This window comes from Triturus cristatus, chromosome 2_2, assembly GCF_964204655.1.
Source record: "Triturus cristatus chromosome 2_2, aTriCri1.1, whole genome shotgun sequence".
Classification (NCBI taxonomy): Eukaryota; Metazoa; Chordata; class Amphibia; order Caudata; family Salamandridae; genus Triturus; species Triturus cristatus.
Window position 1 is genome coordinate 924,661,383 of NC_140582.1, and position 21,175 is coordinate 924,682,557.

Genomic DNA, 21,175 nt, shown 5'->3' on the forward strand with positions numbered 1-21,175 from the left:
GACGTTATATTGATGACATTCTTCTACTATGGAAAGGCACTACCCAAACCCTCAAGCCCTTCATCGATTGGCTCAATCAATCACAAGTTCACCTCAAATTTACCTGCGAGTCTAAACCCAATGACTTACCATTCCTGGATGTCCTGATACATGCTGAGGATGACAAGATTGGCACCTGCCTCTATCTTAAGCCCACTGAAAGAAATACCCTTCTTCAATACTCAAGCTATCACCCTCGTGGTCTCCGAGATGGGCTACCCTTCGGCCAATTCCTACGCATCCGAAGGAACTGCAAATGGCGGAAAGACTAGTTCCGCGAATCTGATATCCTCATTAACAAACTCATCGACAGGGGATACCCTAAACGTCTAGTCACAAGAGCACGTAACAGAGCCTGGTACTGCCACCGTGAACATCTTCTCACACCTCAACCTAAGAAAACCATAACCAGGATACCATTTGTTAACAAATTCAGCCCTTGCAGCAATAAAATCAGTAAGATCATCAAACGTAACTGGAGTCTACTACAATCATTCGAAACATTTTAAGAACCACCTCTCTTCTCATACCAACGTGGCAATAATCTAGCCACACATCTAGTACACGCCATTACATGGCCCACCAACATTGCTGAGAAGAACACTATCACCACCACCTGGGGTCTTCCCCCAGTCATTGGACACTACAAATGTCAAAACTGCACCGTATGTGATCTCACAGTGAACACAAAAGATTTCAAAACCAACAACAAATCCTACAAACTCAGGACCCTCATAAACTGTAGATCACAAAACGTCATCTACGCGATTCGCTGTCCCTGTGACCTCATTTACATCGGCCAGACCACCCAAATGGTAAAACAGCGTATAATTCAACACTAAAGCAGAATCCACTGCAAAGTCCTCACTGCACCATTGGTTGCACACTACATTGAAAAAAATCACTGCGAGACAGACATCACCTGGCAGGTGATAGACCAACCTACCCTACCCATCAGAGGCGGTGACATCAAAGCCCTCTTGAACAAATGCGAATGTAAATGGATCACCGTATGTAACTCGGTCAACACTGGCTTGAACACCATTGATGAATGGAACAGCACCATTTTACTCTGACCTTAGTTTCATAACTCCTACTACCCCACACTGTACCGTGCTCCTAGGTAGCTCTCTTACTCTTACTACATTACTGCCACTGACTGTATTTTTATCGTCCTCCTTTAACTGTTTTAAAAAAAACACCCAAGCCCCACTCCCCCGCCTCCTTTTTGGGTACCTCAACCACAGGACCTTGTGAATTCCTATCCCACTCTCATAAGTTTACTTGGTCAACACACGAGTGATGAGTCCCACCTTGCACACTGCGTTGTGCAATTGGTAGCTCACACTCCTCGAGTGCAATTGTCCGGCACTAGTTCATAATTCAATTGCTATTGCTGTTTCATTGTTGTTTTCTTGGTGCACTCACTTTCCGAATGCATACTTTTTCCTTTGTTGACCCAATGTATTTGAACTGTGATATACTTCTATGATGCCTCCAACGCGGCACCGTCCACAGCTTGCATTGAATGCTGTTTTCCGTCCTGCTCCCCCTCCTGCCTCAACCACCGGACCTTGTGAATTCCTTTCCCACACTCATACGTTAACTTGATCAGCACTCGACTGATGAGTCCCACCGGGCACACTGCATTGTGCAATTGGCAGCTCACACTCCTCGAGTGCAATTGTCCGGGTCTAGTTCACAATTCAATTGATATTGCCGTTTCATTGTTGTTTTCTTTATGCACTCATTTTGTTGACCCAATGTATTTATTTGAACTGTGATATACTCCTATGATGCCTCCAACGCGGCTCCGTCCGCAGCTTGCATTGAAAACTGTTTTCTTAAACCCTCCGTCCTGCTCCCCCTCCTGCTCCTCCCCCACGCCACGTCACTGCTGACACACCCCTTCTATACGCACACATGTCCGTGTGACTTATACTCCCGGAAGCAGCCACTCTGGCTTATAGCCAAGACACCTCAGCCCAGCTCCACACTCTGCACACGAACGTGGCAGGTTCCGGATGACTACCCCACCGTCGGATTTAGTCCGCTGAACCAGGTAAGCCACAGCGATCCCATGTCAGTTTCTTCCCCCTTCCCACACGATTGCTCTCTCACCCACCCCACTGTTTTCTTCCTCAGGTCTCCCTAATCAGTTCCCTCAACGTGGGATGCCGCGGAGCCTCCCCTTTTCCTTACCGCAGATGAACACGGCACCCGTTACTTCCTTGTGTAATTTACTTCTAAGTAACTACCTGTCTCCTCCCACGCTTCCTCTTTCCCTCTGCGAACCGCCGCTTGTATAATCAGTTAATCCCTCACCCCCGCAGGATCTCTGCTCCCCCCGGGTAGACCCTCTACCCCGGCAACGCGTGATTGACGCACCGTTTTTTCCAGGTAGCGTTTTTCCTCCAATTTATTTAAACACACCACCGGACTCTTATCACTTAGCCTGCGCTTACAGCACCCGACCACCGGCACCTATTTCTTCCCTGTCACCCTGTGACTGCCCTTCCTGGTTCTTAATCTCTCCTCCACTTCCCACCTCAGCCGCAATTACCACCGTATACACCCAGACGCTACAGTGCTCACCGCTGCATTACTTACCTGCGATCTTGCTCACAGACTGCTTCTCAGTTTCACTCTCTTCCCTGACGTGATTCACGCAGTGTTACCTTCTTTAATTAATTTCCCCCCCACATTGCTGCCCTTCTTGGTTTTACCTTTCCCCCACTCCCCGCCTCAACCTTGCCTACCACCATACACGCCAACATGCTGCATGGCCCATCACTTACCTGCGCTCCCGCTCTCAGGCTGCATCTTAGTTTCACTTTTTTCACTGACGTGACCCACGCGGTTCAACCTTCATAATTTGGTCCTCCCCCCTTGCTCACATGCGCAACCCAATCCCCCGCCCCTCCCTTACCCTTCTCCTTTCCCTCCCTGTACAGCACCGCCATTACCGAAAACCCGGTCCTGAAGATGATACTGATTGATAGGATCGAAACGTCGTCGACTCCTCAGCGCAACTGATGGCACATGTCCTTCTGTGGCTCAAATTAAATTGTTTCAAATTCGCAAATCTAACATTGTAAATCGTTGTCTTGAGCCACAAGATCCACTGTATATATTTGATCACATCCACACTTTGCGCCGTTTTCGCTGATATCACAATTGTCACTTGCGTCGCCACCTGCTTTTGTCACGTACACAATTGAGCACCAAGTCCAATTCGGGTTGTTTCACGCATTATTTGCTTACAGTGCTGCTACAACTGTACCTTTTAATTTTGAACATAATTATATGATGCCATGTGCACATTTCAAAATCATTTCTGAGTATCCCGCTTTCTTTTCCCGGTAATGTATTATACATACATGTCTAATTGTCCTCTATAGTGCTACCAGTTGAGATACTGTTTTCTCTTTATTTACCTACCCTAATCTCTACGTGGTTTATGGGTTATACTCCTGTTGTTATATACTTGAGCCTTTCTGGGCTTTCCTGGGGGGTGCCCTTATAGTACGGTACGACCTACTCAGGTTTGGCTGAGACATAAGTAATGCCAAACTAAGCAGGGGCACAATGGCTCCCCATGGGCTTGCTCTGACAGACCCGATACGTGGCTGACAGGCTATCAGGTGGGTGGCACACTCAGTGCTACGTCACCCCTACTAGCCAGTGCCATACCCGCTCCGGGTATATGTTGTACCTCTTTATGGGGCGCATGGAGGTACAGCACCCGAACACACTGCAGCCCCCTTCCCAATGTGGGCAAGGTGGGAAACGCACCTTCCCTCTGCAGTACAGTGAGAAGGTGCCCGAATTTCTAAGGTCATGCAGAGAGAGTCTGCAAAGACTAGGCGGAAAAAGCAAAAAGTGTTGGGATAATTTTCCCTAAGAAGGGCCATGTCCAACAGTCATCTTTTATATTATACTGGTTGCAATTCAAGGTTAGTAACTTGAAAGTAGCCAGTAGTAGTTATTTATGGGGGAAAAAAAGAAAGCAAACCAGGGAACAGTGGTCATGGCTGAACATTTACTTTGTCTGCATATTTATGGCAATTTAGGAAACCCTTCTAGCTTTCATGGCAGGAAAACCTGGGCATATCAGAAGGAAATTGCAGAACTCTTGTTAATGGCTCACAGGTGGCCATGTTGGAAGTTCTACACTAAAATCTCAGTTATCTTCTGACACCCTCAAAGCCCAGCATAGGGGTATTCTTGAGCCCCAGTGCATGATGCCTAGCATGATTAAGGCAGGTAAGAAGGCTTTAGCACAGCATAGGAATCTTGATGGGGTTGGATGGACAACATTTAATTTGTTGATGCAGTGAAGCAAGTTCGCATACAGAACCACTACTCCGAGGCTCATCACCTGCAATTTTGTAGATCATTGACATTCTCCCATGGACCACTGACTAAGTTTCTCTACCATTGTTTTTCACTACTCAACCAGCATCTGCAGTGGCATGCGTTCCAGGACTCTTCTCTTGGCACTTCATGTTGGGGATACTTGTGTCACTTGAGAAACCTCTTCAGCACTCATATAGGGCAATCATCTTGGGCAGAACTCACTGGGGCCACACACAGCTCACATATAGGTCCATACTCTGATGGCTGCACAAGTCCAGCAAGTCAAGACTGAGGTCTAGTGAAGGTTCAGTCCAGGACTGAGCTTCATCAAACATCTGGGCGGCTAGCCTATTCAGAAGGAAGACCATTTCTCTGTCTCTGCCATAACTGGCACACTGAAAACATGCCTGTGATGGATTTGGATGATGACTCTAGGTTTCCAGCAGAGCATCTACAAGAAAGCGTTTTTTGTTGGCAGGAACATGTGACGTAAGGACACAAAGACAAAATAGTCCTACCTAGAGATGAAAGGCGCAGTCACGTGATACCATCCCTCTTCTTGAGTGTCTAAAGCATTCCCTCTACACAGCTCTGTTCTAATTCATCAATGCCCTCACAGCCCCAAGCTGTAGCAAAATCCACTCCATCCCTTGCAGCTGAATTATGGGGAATCTGATTCTCTGCCGCTGTGTACTTTCTTCAATTGATGTGACAGATAATCTGGCCTGGCAAGGATGAACCTGTGAGTATCGATTGTGTTTGCTCATTTGATGTGCTTCTTTGGTACAAGATTCCAGCACACCTGTCACAGATTCAAATACAAAGGGCCCTCACGGATTTATGATGACATTGTATTCCAGACATCCCCTGGCCTCCTGACAACCTGTGATCTAGAGATCAACTGACACACGAAAGGTTTCACATCCCAGATTAAATACCCTATATATACACAACATGAAAAGAGAGCTTCCACCATTCAGGTACCAGACATTTGGCACAACCTGCAATGCAACTCTGTGGTAGCCAGAGATCTATCAAATGCACCAAACATCTGCTCCCATTCTGGCTCAACAACATGAAGCTGGACAGGACTGAACCCCATCTTCCAGCCTACACAAAGGCACTCAGATTCACCCTGGACACCAGCCTCCCCCTCAAGGAACATACTGAGAAGAAAACAAAGACAGCTTTGTGCAAGAAAATGTGACTATTCCTCTCAGAAAACTCTTCGCCTCTGGGGACTCTTCATCCAGGCTCAGAAGAAAAGTGAAAAAAAGGAAAAACAAGGCAACAAACCGTATGCACCTAGGGTCCGGAACGGTATCCACCAGGCTTGACTCATTCCGGCTCACAAGGAGCTTTGCCAACAGACTCCTGACGTGAAGACATACATCCATGTGCACACTCACACATAGCAATTAAATGGTGTATTTGTGAATATGCACGTTCACCCCTTGAGGTAGCTTGCCACTGAATAACAGATGTTTATTGTTACCCAGCTTAAAGGTGTTGATTTTATCAACCTCAGAAGGATGAAAGCCTGAGAAGTTCCTCTGAGATTCGAACCTGTGAACATGAGATTAAACACAAATTCCCGCATACACATGCACACGTATGTAGACACACATTTATGTGCATGCACACTCACGCGTGCATACACACATAAGACACTTGCTCACCCACATTTCTATGCACACAGTCATGTGCACACACGTGTGCAACCACACTGACATGCACATACATACACAGACATGTTCACACACACCCTTATATACACACACTTACATGAAAATTGCCACTCTCACTGGCTGCCCTAAAAACCTTTTGTTTTTCTTACCTTACCTGTGACAGCAGAGCAGCAGCCCCTCCCCAATCACCATTAACCTGCCCCAAGCACCACCAGGCAGGCCCTACACTGAATGTATTGCACATATGCCGAAGTACTTTCAAAGTTAGTCCAAGTCTGTATAATAGGCATTAGCCATCATCATGAAAAAGAGGAAGTCCACAAGGTGTTCTTTATTTCCTTTTATGTATCCTTTATTAGGTCTCGGCCTGGCGTGAGCAGCACATGCGCTGCTCTCGGCATGCTGAGGGCTTCTTGGAATCGATACGATTCCAGAAGCCGTGTCTGAGCTCCGCCCGCTTTTCTGATTTGTGGGCGTCGTTTTGCGTCATGGTTTATGCAAAACACAGTGTAATGATTGCACCAAATGCAATCATTACACTGAGGGTTGCCACCCTGTCCCCTTTTGGCTCCGCCCACCGGGATTGGATCATTTACTTGCGGAGGGACACGGCCTCCTTCAATTACTCGGTAAGCACTATATTTTACATTTGTTATTTTGTAAGTATCATGCGCGGTCCGCTTTCATTTTTGGGACCAAGACCAATATATTTTGCATGTGCAGTCCACTTTCATTTTCGGGACCCCGACCACTATATTTTTTTTAACTTTTCTTTGGAGTTATGAAGCCTGGAGTACAGGGGAGACAAGCAGAGTGCAGTTTACACTGCACACAAAGATTAACAGAAATGTTTCAATTTATGAGCAGCCTTTGCCAAGAGCACGGGTTGTCCGTGTGGGGCCGGCACGGGTTGTCAGTGTGGGGCCGGCACGGGTTGTCACTGTTGGGGCCGGCACGGGTTGGCAGTGTGGGGCCGGCACGGGTTGGCAGTGTGTGGCCGGCACGGGTTGGCAGTGTGGGGCTGGCACAGGTTGGCAGTGTGGGGCTGGAACTGGTTTGAAGGACCGCAGACCCCAGCAGCCATGCCTACATCTGGGCCTGTGTCCATCTTCCAGGCACTTCTCTCCAGTAACCCTCCCCTTCCTGTGATTGCTGTAGGCAGAGTGCAGACCCTTCTTTTCCTGAAAGATTGTTTGTGCTTCAAGTAGGCCCGAGCTGGGCCTTCCATGCCATGTGACTCTTGATGTGCATACAACCGGACCAGTGCTCCATGCTCGCACGGTTGTGCACGACGCTCAGTAGCAGACTCACTCTTTTGTGGGCTTGCTGCATCTGAAAAGCATTTTCATTTCCTGCCCCAAGCGCCTTACAATAAGGACCCTGAACCTGCCACCCAGTGGCGCTATATCCGTCAAAACTAACGCTGTGCACCCCAGAAGAGTACCCACTCACTCCCACTCAGGAAGTGCCCCACAGAGCAGTAGGCCGCAGGGGGTCCCCTAGGCACTGAAGTTTGTTTTTGGGGTACAGGCTTGCCGCGGTTGAGCTCTGCAGCCAGCAGCCAACGTCTGCTCTTCTGCATCCAAACCGCATCCGTTCCCGACCTCGGAAGCATTAAGAGGCACTTTGAAACAGCCTGCGCTCCGGCATGTTGTAGGCACTGCAGGTTCACGTGCATTGAACCCTGGGCCCACGGTCTGCGCAGTTACTGGGGTGTCTCCGGCCATTACTCATCAGGGGAACCCCTCCTCCCCCACGGTCAGGGAACCTCCCCCATGTGCGTACTGACAGACATGTTTATCAGAATCCGAATCAGAAAAATCTTTATTTCGGTTCCTTTAAGCCATAAAAGATGCAAATAATACATACAACTCCTAATACAAATAGTGCATCAATGCCATTACAACTAATTGTGAATAAAAAAATGTAAAGGAAAAAGGCTTATAATGACCTATTGCCCTGTAATTAAGAACATAAATACGATTTTAAATATGTTAAAAAGGCATCAAGAAGTAAAAATGAGGTTATCACAAGTTAGCAAACCCTATTACATTGTCCGTTTGTTTGTTCTTCCATTTGTAAGATAAAAAGAAAAAAAACACAATTTGATAGTTATTTTCTAATTAATAAATTATTGCAGTAAGAACTCCCTTATTCCCTTCGACATGCACAAACTAAATTCATTAATAATTTCTCTAGAGTGCTTGATCAGGTTCATTATTACTTCAGTTCTGCTTTGGCCCTTACGAAGCGTACAGCTAGTAAGAATTTGCTTATGCTAAAAACAATTGCTTGAGCTGTATCAGTCTTTAGTATTCTTTCTGCTTCTTTACCGGATCTTATTCCTTTTGCAAATGGGTATAATCCATTTTTTCCTAGGCTTAACTTATGCAGGACAAAAGAATAAAACGTGCAAATCATTTTCTTTAACTTTATCTGGGCATAAAATACACAAATCATTATCAGTTCCATCTTAATTAACGGCCCAGCATGATGTAATTGCGTTTATGTTCAATACACCATATCTAAATTTCATGTATAAAGTTTTTGCGAGTTGAGGACGCACTTCATCAAGAGAAGGCTCAAAATTTGCTACGTCCTTAAACAAAAAAAATCTGGTTGTTAACAGTCCGTTAAGTGAGCCATATAGCACACTGCTTTGGATATAGGCCCAGAAAGTAGATTATAGCAATTTCATAGAGCCCGAGGACAGTGAGGTTGGGTCGTCCCAAAACTGGGACAGGCCCAACTTTCTAAGCCATAAGAAAATCATGTCTAAACCACAAAATACATCTGTTCTGATCCAACTCCTTGATCTCCTCTAGGCCGGCCTTGTAGTGCATTCATTCTGGGGTTGACCATAACCTTACCCAAAATGTTAGGGGTCTTAAAAGTGCATAATGGTCAGTTCGTTTTACATTCAAGTCCAGAATAATTGGAATTAATGGTACTCGTACAGGGAGGCTTAGGAGCATTCTATAACATTTATTTTCCCCCACCTCAAAAATCTTTTTACAGTGGGGCCTCCAGATTGTGCTTTGTATTTAAACACCTCCAGGGCTGGAGAGACTGCCTTAGAAAAGCTATTCCTATGCTTTTTCATTATGGGTAAGGAATTTTGGAGCAAGGCTATCTTACTTTTTTCCATTTGTGACTTCCATGATAGCTTTGTGTGCAAGGATATACCCAAATAACTAAATCTCTGCACATACTCCAACTTTTGGCCATTCACAACTATATTTTTCCTAAAAGTTTTATGGGGATTTATGGCCATGTATTTGGTTTTACTGGTGTTTATTTGTAAGCCTTTCGTGTTGCAATATGTGTAAAAGGAGTCTATTAGGCTTTGCAATCCTTTTGGTGTTTGTGATATTAATATGGTGTCGTCAGCGAATAAGAGCGCTGGCACCCACTCACCCCCCAATTTTGGTGCATCATTCATACACCATTCAAAAAATTGGGGATATCATTTACGTACAGTGAAAATAGTGTTGGTGCCAGTACGAATCCTTGGCGTACACCCCTTCTTATAGGGATTGCTTCTGTGAGTTCGCCCATCGGACCCCACCTTACTTTTGCGTAATTGTCTTCGTGTAACCTTATTATCTGCTCAAGTAAGTCGCCAGGCATTACTTGGCGTCTCAGTGTGTCCCATAATAAAGCACGTGGAATAAGGTCAAACGCTGCCTTTAAGTCTACAAAGGCAACGTAGAGGTATCCTTTTCTTAATTTTACATATTTCCAACACAAGCATGTGAACCTAAAAACCTGGTCCGTTGTGCTAAGTTTTATTCTAAAACCTGCCTGGAATTTTGTAAGGACGTTGTTTTTCTCAATCCAAATATTTAATCGATTTAAAATATGCCTGGCAAAAAATTTCGGTAAAATATCTATTAAACTAATTGGGCGATAGTTTGCTGGGTCGTAACGGTTCCCTTTTTAAAATTTTTTAATAATTTCGTCCCCTTTCCAGGTTTCCGGGATTGAAGCACCCGAAGCTATGGCATTGCATAAACAATTAATATATGTTCCCCAGACGCTGATATCATGTTTCAATAAATCACCCGGAATTTTATCAGGTCCGGGGGCTTTCCCTGGTTTAACTGCACTAATTGCCAGTATTGTTTCATCTAAGGTAAAAACTAATTTAAGATCCTTTGTATTAGGTACCAACCCGTCATTAGGTTGAGATGTCCTGTTTCCTGATACCGCATACAAACTCGTGAAATGGTCCACCCATGTATCTGCATCAAGATATATGACTTTAGTATCCTTCCCCATCTTGTTCCCTTTGGCTACAAGCCTCCAAAAACCCAATTGGTCCTTAATCGTAGCTGCATTAAGTAAATCTGTCCAAATATCATCGTCCCAGTTTTTCTTCGCATTGTCAAGCGTTTTCTTATATTAAATCCTGGTCTCCTTTATACTAATTGTATTTCCATTTTTTATTGCCGTTATTAGTTCAGTCTTTACGTCACGCCAACCCTTATCATACCATAAATTTACCTCTTTGTTATGGCTTTTATTTCCTCCTTTCTTTTTCCTTGGGATGTTGGTCACAATCGGTATCAGTGCTACCAAAAGATCTTTGCGTAATTCTAGAAAATTCAATAAGATATGTGGCCACTTCAAGGAGCGACAATTGTTACTTACTAAGAGGTCATCAGAGATAATATTGCAATCCTCAATACTTCGAGGAGAAAAAGGAAAAAGCTGGTCAGATAATGACAATTGGAGAGGACGATGATCGCTCTCTATTCTTGGGTCTATTTTTAGATCAATTGCATAAGACCAAAGTTCCAATGATACCAGTATGTAATCTATATTACTCCGGGAGTTACCTCTACAGAATGTGTGCGCTTTTGGCTTGTCCGATGGTAAACGCCCATTGCAGGCTCTTAGTCCGTGTCCGACAACTAATTTCATAATTTGTACTGCACTAGAGCTTTCTAGCACAGGAATATTGTTGGCCATATCTTCATCCTCAAAAATGTTACCGAACCCTGTCACAGGCTCAAAGTTACAATTTAAATCCCCCCCTATTAGCACACTTACCTTTGTCTCTAGGGAATTTAAAATGGAGTCCAAATGTTCTATAATCAATGATTCTTTTGAGGCTAGGCTGGGTCTGTTATAGAGGTTAAATAGGTATAATACCCTTCCATCCTTGGTGGTGATTTTCACACCAACAATATCTTGAGATGTTATACTCAGTTGGGTTATTTCAATTGCTAGGGTTACCCATATCCATATTACAAGACCCTCTGATGGCCTCCCTCTTGCCGATGGAATTGCGTCCACGCTAAATGTCTTGTAACCTACTCTGTGAGGGGTTTCTAGGGCCCAAATCTCTTGTAGGAGACAGATGTCGCTCTGTTCGATGTACTCGTACCAATCTGTGTCTCTAAGATTCCGGTTGAGCCCAGCTACGTTCCATGAGATAAAGCATAGCTTTGATGGTTTATCAGTTGTGCAAATTGGAACTCGCCTACCATATTATTGTTAATGTTGCTAGTATCACTGATACTTATAGCATCATCTGAGCGGTCCAATGTGATAGACAGGGGGATAGATGTAATTCCCCCACCTTCCTGCTAATTGTACTCTTGTGATCCTCCTTCTTGTAAACCTTCCTCATATATCCGGCTTTGAAAAACCCCTAGTCCCTTTTTCCTACCAGTAGTGTCCTGGTTCACAGTTACCTTTTCCTTCCTTACATCATATGCTTTCCTCCCATAAAATTCTATGGTTTGTTGTCAATCAACGGCTTCTAGAGATGATAGCTCCTGATATCTATTCCAGGTTGAAAGAGGGCCGTCAATATCACTTTCAGATCTCCCGAATGGTGGTCTGTAAAAGTATCCCAGAGGTAAGGCGTGGATGCAAGTATTCTGAAGGGGCAGCTCCTCCTGAATTCTCAACAGGCTGCGGACCATATATGGCCGTCTAAAGTTTCTAACTATACAATCCCCTTTTATATTCTTTGAGGAATCGCCTACCCACCCTACCCTGCAAACCATCAAAATGTCATTCATATTTTGTGGCTTGAATTTTTTAAACTTAGTTAGCCAATCAACAGTTTTGTTTTTAAGATTGAGCCATGACTCTTTCTGTTCTCTTTTGAGGGTAGGGACCCCGGCTAAAACCAAAACATACGGACATGCAGCTGGGGGTAGGCATAAGATGTCTGTATTGGGAATAAGATCAGTTCCTTTAGGGCTGTGTATTACCTCTGAACCTCTATCCATTTCTAGGGGATCTGTGGCCACCTGAGCGTGAAGTCTGTCATTGGGACCTTCGTCACTAACATATACTACCTCTGTCCTGCCCCTTATGTTTCCACCCCTATTCAACTCTTCAGTCAAGGGTATTTCCATGGTTTGCCCACTGCGTGTACCCTATGTTCTATATTGAGTATGTATAAGTGGGTCTTTAGCCTTAGTTGTTTGTTGTACCCCTTCCTTAAGTGTTACTTTGATGTCCTCACTTAGCGTATGGCCGCATTTAGCTGCTCTAATTTTGCGTCCATAACACTAAGTTTTGTATCCATGCATTCGTCAATCTGGGATAACATTCGGCCAAATGCAGCCTCAAAAACTGATAAAACAATTCGTTCTACCTGGTCAACACCCCCACCAGATAAAACAGGAGATGTAGTGGAATCAGACTCGGTTTGGGTACCGACTGTATTACATGTGATTTCCTCTTGTTCATGTGAGTGAATAATTTTGTTGGGCAAAGTAACTAACCCTCCTGTTTTTTTTCTTTAGAGTTAGGTTTCTTAGAACCACTTTTGCAATTCTTCTGTGGCTGTTTGGCTTTCACTTTTGGAACTCCTACTTGCCTCGAAGCACGTAGCCTCGAGGTTATTCCTAGCTTACTTGAGTCAGCTGAATTAGAGGTCATAGGAGAGCCCAAAGTAGGTGATATGACAGAGACCATTGGCTTACTAAGGCAGTTAATATTGGACTAGTTAGAATTGGTTGCATCCTATCAATAGGATTTGGTGAACAAACTTGTCAATAAGTGGGTAACCTAGCCGGATCGAGTGACAACCGTCTCTCTGCCAACTCGATTTCATGTGTTATGAGTGATTCTGCTTTAATAATAAAAGCATCACGGGTGCCAGCAGCACCCTTTCGCTTGCTCATATTTCCATACTCTCTTTCTCTTAACACACAGTATGTAAACACAAGGGACAAACATGAATACGGTTACAATTATTAACAGTAATTGGCAGTGTTGTTTTTGTTAAGCCTCAGCTACAAGTGCTTACCGCTATGCTACAAATTAAGCCAGTTCTTAGGGGGGTGGCCCAGACCAGTCACAGTCAGTCGCGGACGGGTGCAGATGGACCTGCCCTTGGCCCGGGCTTCGCCCGGGCGCGACCCGCGCGCATCACGCGCCGCAGGGGTCGAGGCAGCGCTTTATAGCGCGATGACCACGCCTCCCCCAGCGGCAGCTGTTGACAATGTGGGCGCTGTGGTGTACCCTGGGACTGGGAGTCCTACCAGGGTATGTCAGCGAAAACCAAGGCTCAAAGTTCACCCCAAGAGCAACAGGGGCATGTAGATCTGCCCGGCGCCCAACGGATGAAGGTAAGTGCTGGCGAAAACACAATATGCTGGAAAAAGTCCTCTAGCGACATGTTTATTATAGCCCTGATCAATCGCCTTATCACACTGGTGCAGTTTTACGGAGTTCCCAAACGCTCATTTTCAAACGATAAACACCTCTTAACTGTGCTGCTGTGAAGTACCGCATCTCTCTTTCCTTGTCCCCCTAATGCCACCAATCACATGACTTAGTGAATTTATGGTTGGACCGTTATTGTTTATTTGGCTGGAGTATTTCTTCTGCCACAAGCGCTGCACAAAGCTGCAAAGGCGAAAATGGGATCACATCACATCGCATCAATCAAACAAACTCAACTAAGCTGTTTAACCACGTTGTTTTTTTTATTATATAAAGCGATTTAAACACACTGGGTCGAGATACGCCATATAAATAAATTTAAAAAAAAGAAATAGCAGTTCAAGAGCTGCTCATGGCTGCACTCGCACACGCCTGGCAAAAGCCTAACCAAGTTGGGTTACTACTTTCAGTACGCAGTGCCTGACCCCAAAGCTCGCTCCCTTAGTTAAGGGCAGGCATGCATACATTTCTCACCAATGCTAAAAATTATTGTGTGCTACATTGTTCGTACATTGTTCTGCAGCTAAGTTTGCCTCGGTGCTCTTTGTGCCTTCTGGCCTCGCATTGCTGTGTATATGTCCTGCAAACATTATGCAGTACCCTGTTGGTGTAGTGTTACCGCCTCCGTTTACTGCCTCAAAGGTTTTCACAAATAGAGATCTGTTACTTAACAAGCATTAAAAAGGCAATAGGTCTCGCCTTTCATTAAGTTAAAGCCATTTGCTTTGCTATACAATACCATTAGCAAAGCAAATGGCTTTAACTTAATCAAAGCCGAGACCTATTGCATTTTCAATGCTTGTTTTCTTGCCACAATCCAATCATAAGCAACAGGCAGCAGATACGTGTTTCGTCCGAAAGGACTTTCTCAAGGATGCAAACAATTATGGATATACATTAAAACCAATATCATACAAAATTGTACATTATAGAAGTTAAAATATAACATTGGCACAAAGGCCCGCATTTATGGACTTTTGTCCATTCGATTGACAAACAAACCACACTAGCGTCATGAATGATGGAGAAAATTAGTATCTTGCAACAAACATATCAGAATTTTTTTTTGTTGCAAGTACCCTAAAGCTGTGTACCTCAGAGATAGAGGTGCTATATGCTCAGCATAAGCATCTCTCAACCAGAGATGTAAATAAAAAGGAATAGGTGCACATGTGCCTCCTATAGCATGACAGATACATAGGAATCCATAATCCTATAGAAACCACCACCAAGACGGTTAACAACGCAAGAATCACAAACAAGACCGTTAACAACGCAAGAATCACAGAGTGCCATTCTCCATACCATGCCACGCTGGCAGAGGGTAATAATCGACTATCTTACCTAGCAATGAAAAATGTCTTTCTTTTTTGTATATGGCAAGTCGTAGCTCCAAATAGAAGAGTTTCAAGGAACGAGCATAAGAATGCAAGTGAAAGGAGACCTGGTAAAGGAGTAAACATGAAACACAAAATAAAAATGATGGACCTGCTGTGTTGATAGGTCTATGGTGCTTTGTAAAAACATTCCAAGCACTCCAGACTCACTTACTACTTGTCCTATTTGATAAAGGACTGCCAGTATTTGCCCGCTGTAAGAGACATGTTAGGGACTTAAAGTGTGACACACATAACAAGTCCCATGAAAGAAACAACACAGGTCTAGCCATAACTACTAGTCATAGACTGGCCATGCATGGAGGCAATAAGTCACGGTTCATTACTCCAGGGAGTGTCTTAAATATTAAGTCACTCAGTACTAATCAGCAGCACTGCATCATTCCGGTGATGGGTGCTCCAAAAAACTAATTAACGGACAGCAGAGGTGGGCTATTCATAGCAACTGGTGGAGCTATCAATTATAAAACAAAAAGAGAGGGACCCCTCCTGCCAAACCCAGGGATTGGGGTACTGTTAAACAGTGAAAAGAATTATCCCTTGGTAGAAAGTTCTATTGGTTCATTGACTAGAAAGCTTAGGTACCCAGTAGCAACTCCATCCTGTCACCTTAGCATTGCACTCTCCTTTCACACTTTATCAAGCCCATATAATAGAGCAAAACCACTATATATGAACAACAAACAACATATATCAAAAATAAAATTTCATTTATTCATTCATTTGTTTAAAAACATCCCATATTATCACGGTGTCATAGAAACACCATACACATCACAGTGAAACAAATAAAAGATTTCATATACGAGTAACATTCCCAATATTCACACAAATACTAAAGAGAGACACCCAGACAATATGTTTTGTCATAAAGGAGCATATCCGCTGAGAGAACTTTTTTCGCTAATCCTGGACACACTGTGTTGTTTATCTGCAGGATATGCTTGTTACACAGATTATGCAATTGAAGCGTCGACGTGTTTCGATGGCTCAATTATACATCCATCTTTTTCAAGACAACATGTGACTCTCTTAATGGCACTGTATGGTTACCATGAAATCAATTCCTTATTTCATATCGTTCTACTTGGAGCGCCTTCTATTTTAAGTTGCACAGTACAACATTGGTCTGCGGTTACCACTTCTTATAAAAATCGGGAAATACACAGGTCACGCAAGGATTCCTTGTTCTCGTATATTGCTTTTCTTAAAATCTTTAATACCCTTTTGTTTCGTGGTCTGCTTTAAAATCTGTATATTATTTTAACATTGCCGACCTGGATTTCATCTGTTCTTTTTAGGGTCTTCAGCGCTAGTAGACTTTTTGCGCTCCCTGTTTCTAGGTACTCTCGGCGTCTCTAAAATGGGACTATTGGAAACGTTTTGTTGAGGAGTCTGCCGGAGTAGTGCGGACGAGAACAGTTTTCCAGTAGTCCCATTTAAGAGGCTCCTGGGACCCAACTGGGGCAGTTGGAGTTGTTTTCCAGTGATGTGCCAGGGTCTGCAAACTCTTTACAACTCGTTCTGCACTTGACTCTTAGGTTAGAAAGGGCGAGCATTTATCGGCTTCTCAGGGAGGTAGGGTGGGTGCATTTGAGTAGAGGTCACAATCAATCGACAACCCATTTGCATCAATGTCCATCTATTGCACCTCACATACACAATCATACTCAATACTACATACTAATGGTAATCGAAAACAAGTCAGTGTCTCTAGGCGCTGCTTTTGCAGGTGCCGTTCCCACCTTGCTCCCTTGCTGTTCCCACTGTTAATCTGGAGCACAACATAGGAGTAAATCTGTTTAAGTTGATCGTACTGTGAACACCAAAAATGCTAATTTTCCTAACAAATATTTATCAATTTATGCTGTGTAAAGCTGACACAGTACATATATATTGTAATAAGGTCCTGGTCTGACAACAGTTGTTACTTTATATGCGATGACAGGTTATAAGATCCCCCTTTACTTTTATGCGTTGTAATGACATGCGTTGTAGTGACATGCGTTGTAATGGCTGCGTTGTAATGGCATGTGATGTAAAGCATGTTGCGTTGTAATGACTGTGTTGTAAAGGTAGTGCATTGTAATGACTGCGTTGTAAAGGTTGTTTCCCATTTAAAACCCCTTCCCAAGCCTGAAACTCTCCTTTTATTATATATGTCATCTCTAAGGTAGGCTCTAGGTAGCTCATAGGGTAGGATACTGTATAACTCAAAGGTAGAATGTGTAATTCTAAGGTTTAAATGTCCTGGTAGTGAAAAACTCCCATATTTGTTTTTCACTACTGTGAGGCCTACCCTTCTCATAGGTTAACATTAGTTTCTTAATACATTAAATTAATTATAATTCCTGATTGAGAGGAAGTTGATCTATCATGTTTGGTACCTATGGACATGTAATAATAAATCCTTCTTAATGGCAAAGTTAGATTTAGGATTACAACTTTAACAAGCATTTGAGCAATACAATAGGTCTCGCATTTGTGTGAGTTAGAGCTACTGACGTCGTAAATGACAATGTCTTTTTCATAAGCGTTTCTTGTATGGAGTGGAGTCGATGTATGTGGCGAGGTTGTTTTGGCTTAATCACTTAGATATGTAATTGATGGTGGTGGAGCAAAAGACGACTTAGTAATTGGAAGAGCAGTCGAAATGCATTTGTCATGGGCCGGGGAGGGGGGCTTTGTTTTTAGGTGCTGTAACATTGTTTAGTATGATCAGCATTGTGCAAGCCAACTATGATGCATCTTTGCTGCTTATATTGATTTGTAGGAGTGCAGATAAATGATGTCAGATTCCTGTAACAAATTTATATAATGAATTGAATGAATTTTATAGTCATAATCATGGTATGTAGACTGCATCCTCATTAAAATGGCAGCAAAAAATAAGTGTTGAGCAGTGGCAGGCAAGGAATCAAGGAGAGCGCTATCATTTCATGTTCGGCATAAAAATACATATTTAAGTTGTTCCAAGCAGATTCTTCTGGCTTGTTGGGTAACTATTTCAGGAAACATCTAAAATGAAGTCTAATGTGCTGAAATTCTGTCCCTTTATTTTTTTTATGTGGATTGCCCGTAGGTAGAAGGTTGTCATTTAGTCTTGAGTCTATATCATTTGAGGGCTGTAAATGCACGTATGTTTGTGTGTACCATTAAAATCAGACCGCTTTGTCCCACTTGCAGATGTGTTAGCGCCGATTTTATCCAGTTCCTGTGAGCTTTTTGTCGATTTAAGCTAAATTCAGCAGCTCTTTGAAGATGTGTGTTTTTACTGAGGGGAAGCCGTGGGAGTAAGAGCTGTGTCTTCAAAGCACTTTTGTGCGTAATATTTTAACTTTTGTATCTGCAGTCCGAAACAATTTTTGCCCGTATTATGAATGAAGCTGAAAGGGTCGGTGGAGATTTCCTGCGCAATAACACACACTAAATTTACACAAGCAAAAATTGACTGCAGACTTTGGTCCCTCCTTTATAGCAGGGAAAACACAAGAGAAAACAGCACCACACCCCTTAGTACAACAAGCATTTCTACTTACCGACAGAAGTGAAATATGACTCAGAACGTGACTGTTTGCAGCTGCTGGTTGCAATGTAGATGCCTTCTTCTGTTTCCGATGGCTATTGTAGGGTGATGTGGGCATGGGGGTTGTTGTTGAAAAAAAGGCGTGGAGCCGTCATTGGCTGCTTCTTCAGGTAAAAAAAGGTGCGCGGACGCTAAAATAAAAGCGTGCCGTGCTTTAAAAGTGCTGTGCTTGCAAAATAAATAAACAATACATGTAAAAAGGGGCAAGTAGAGAAGAAAATAAAGTCGTGCAACCACTTGAAAGCGGACCGCACTGTAAATTAAATAAATAAATAAGAGTGGCTCCTAAAGTTAAAGCGGACCTTGCAGTAAAGTAAATAAATACTTTACTAAAAGCAATATAAAAGCGGGCGACGTGCTGCGACGTGGTAGGTGGAATAGGGGACGATCATTAAAGAAAATAGTGCTCACTGACTACATAATGCAGACCGTGTAACAGCACAAGTAAAAATTCCAGCCCCTTTGGGATGTTACAAATGCAGAAAAGACGGTACCAAGGAGGGACTACTAAGCCTATTCCCAAATGAAAAGAAAAGATTTCAAAAGGACAATAACAGGAGTCAATCAAAAAGATGAGCGAGAAATGTGCTATTCCATACCTCAATACAGCATGCCTCGCAGAGCAGCGCATGCGCTGCCCAGGCGCGACCTAAAAATTTCACTTTTTGAAAGTTGCCATTTGGTGCGTTCTGTCTGTCTCTAAATATATATCTGGAGTGGGTGACAGCGAGGCTTTGTGCATTTTTTCTAGACAGCCACACACAAAGGGACCTTAGGTGTGACATCCTGATGTGCCATCCTGGGCAGGATGGGAGGGAGTAGCTGACACCTCTAAATAGGCTGTGTCCTGACCCCACACTAAGAAATGCATACCTTCTTGTAGTGAGACGGTAGCCAGAGCAGGAAGGCAGGGCCTCTGTGCTCTTAAGAGGCCCCTCTTTGAAGTCTCCACCACTTCAGGCACAACTGGGTATAAGTACTGGACCTCTGACACTACAGACTCAGTACACTTCTGGACCTCTGAAGATTCTGCCACGCAGAACAACTACTGTGCTGCTAACGGAATGCCACTCCGCTGGACTGCTGCTCTGGAAGAAATGCTTTTCTGCTGTGCTAACCATTCTGTTGCCTTCTGCCCTCCGGGCCTGGGTGAGAAGGACTGGACCTACACCACTTGAACCAGAGTTGCTCAGAGGGCCTCCTGTTGGAAGTCTCAGGGACATCAAAGACTTCTCTGCACTCAACAACAGCACCCGGACACTGCCATCTGAAAGTCTTGCCTTGCCAAGTGGTGCCAATCCAGTCCTGGGCCCTTGGAAGTGGTTAAAAAGTGCTGCAACTACCAAAATCCATGCTTCAAAGATGTTGTGTTGGTCAGAACGGACACATCTCTCTCAAGGCCGACGCATCACCGCCACTGCAAGGACTGAGCACATTGCTGTCAGTGCGGCTCTTCGCCTCCAGTTCTCGACGCATCGTCTACAGTATGATGCTCAATTATGACACATTTCAGATTTGTGTGGCTCGACGAGGGCATATCACCCACAAATCCTGTACTTCGGCGCTAATGCATCACCATCTCAGCTCTGTCGACGTTGCAACCAAGGTACTTTACAGTGGGACCGACTTGGTTCTTGTATCCGACCTGAGCTCCATTGTGGACCTCTTGAACTTTCAGATTTGACCAGCTCAACTGCGACCAGATAGCCCCGTTTGGTACTTTAAGCTTTTAAGCACCATATTTCAAGACATTCTTTAAAAAAATTATAACTCTGGTTCTAAGTATTGGATTTTTATAGTTTTGGTCTTGTTTTGTTCATACAAATATACTCTATTGTTCTAACCTGGTATGGAGTCTTTTTTGGGGGGTTTTCACTGTGTTGCTGTTTGAAGTTATGCACAAATACTTTACCCATTGCCTCTTGGGATAAGGCTGTACCAAGCTAGCAAAGGGTGAGCACAGGTTAATTTATGGTGTGTATCTGCCTTACTCTGAATAGGATTGTAATTCCTGCTTGGTCTGAGCTCATTCCTCTACCAACCAGAAGCCCAATTTCTAGCAGTCATGTAATAACAGGTCTCATGTCCTGAGAGTTCTGCGCGCTCCACACGCCCTTTGCCTGAAACTGCTCCCGCATCTCCACTGTGCCCTTCTCCTGTGGCCTGGTCCTAAGGTGGCCAAAGTCCTTTCTGTCTTTCGCCTTTCCAGCGAAAGTGTCCTAGTGCCACCGCCCGTCATTCGGGAGTGCTGAAGGGAGCCAAAAACATCTTGATATACACAGCGGTTCGGGGCTGGCAATAACAAGCCTGTGTTGTCCTTGACTGAGCTTACTAAACTTGCACGGACATCTGGGCTGATCAGCAGGCATTGTGAGCTTGGGCTCAATTTCCGATTATTCTCCAGAGCTCGA

At 43.9% G+C, this 21,175-nt stretch overlaps 1 protein-coding gene across 1 annotated transcript in view; it reads right to left on the reverse strand.

Annotated features, from left to right (window-relative positions):
* LOC146862954 (uncharacterized) overlaps window positions 1-13,479 on the reverse strand; it is a 376,918-nt gene extending 363,439 nt beyond the window's left edge. Inside the window, exon 1 of the mRNA XM_085642327.1 lies at window positions 13,363-13,479. The gene's annotated coding sequence lies outside the window, so the exon portion shown is untranslated. The remainder of the gene's footprint in view (window positions 1-13,362) is intronic.
* Window positions 13,480-21,175: the final 7,696 nt, after the last annotated feature.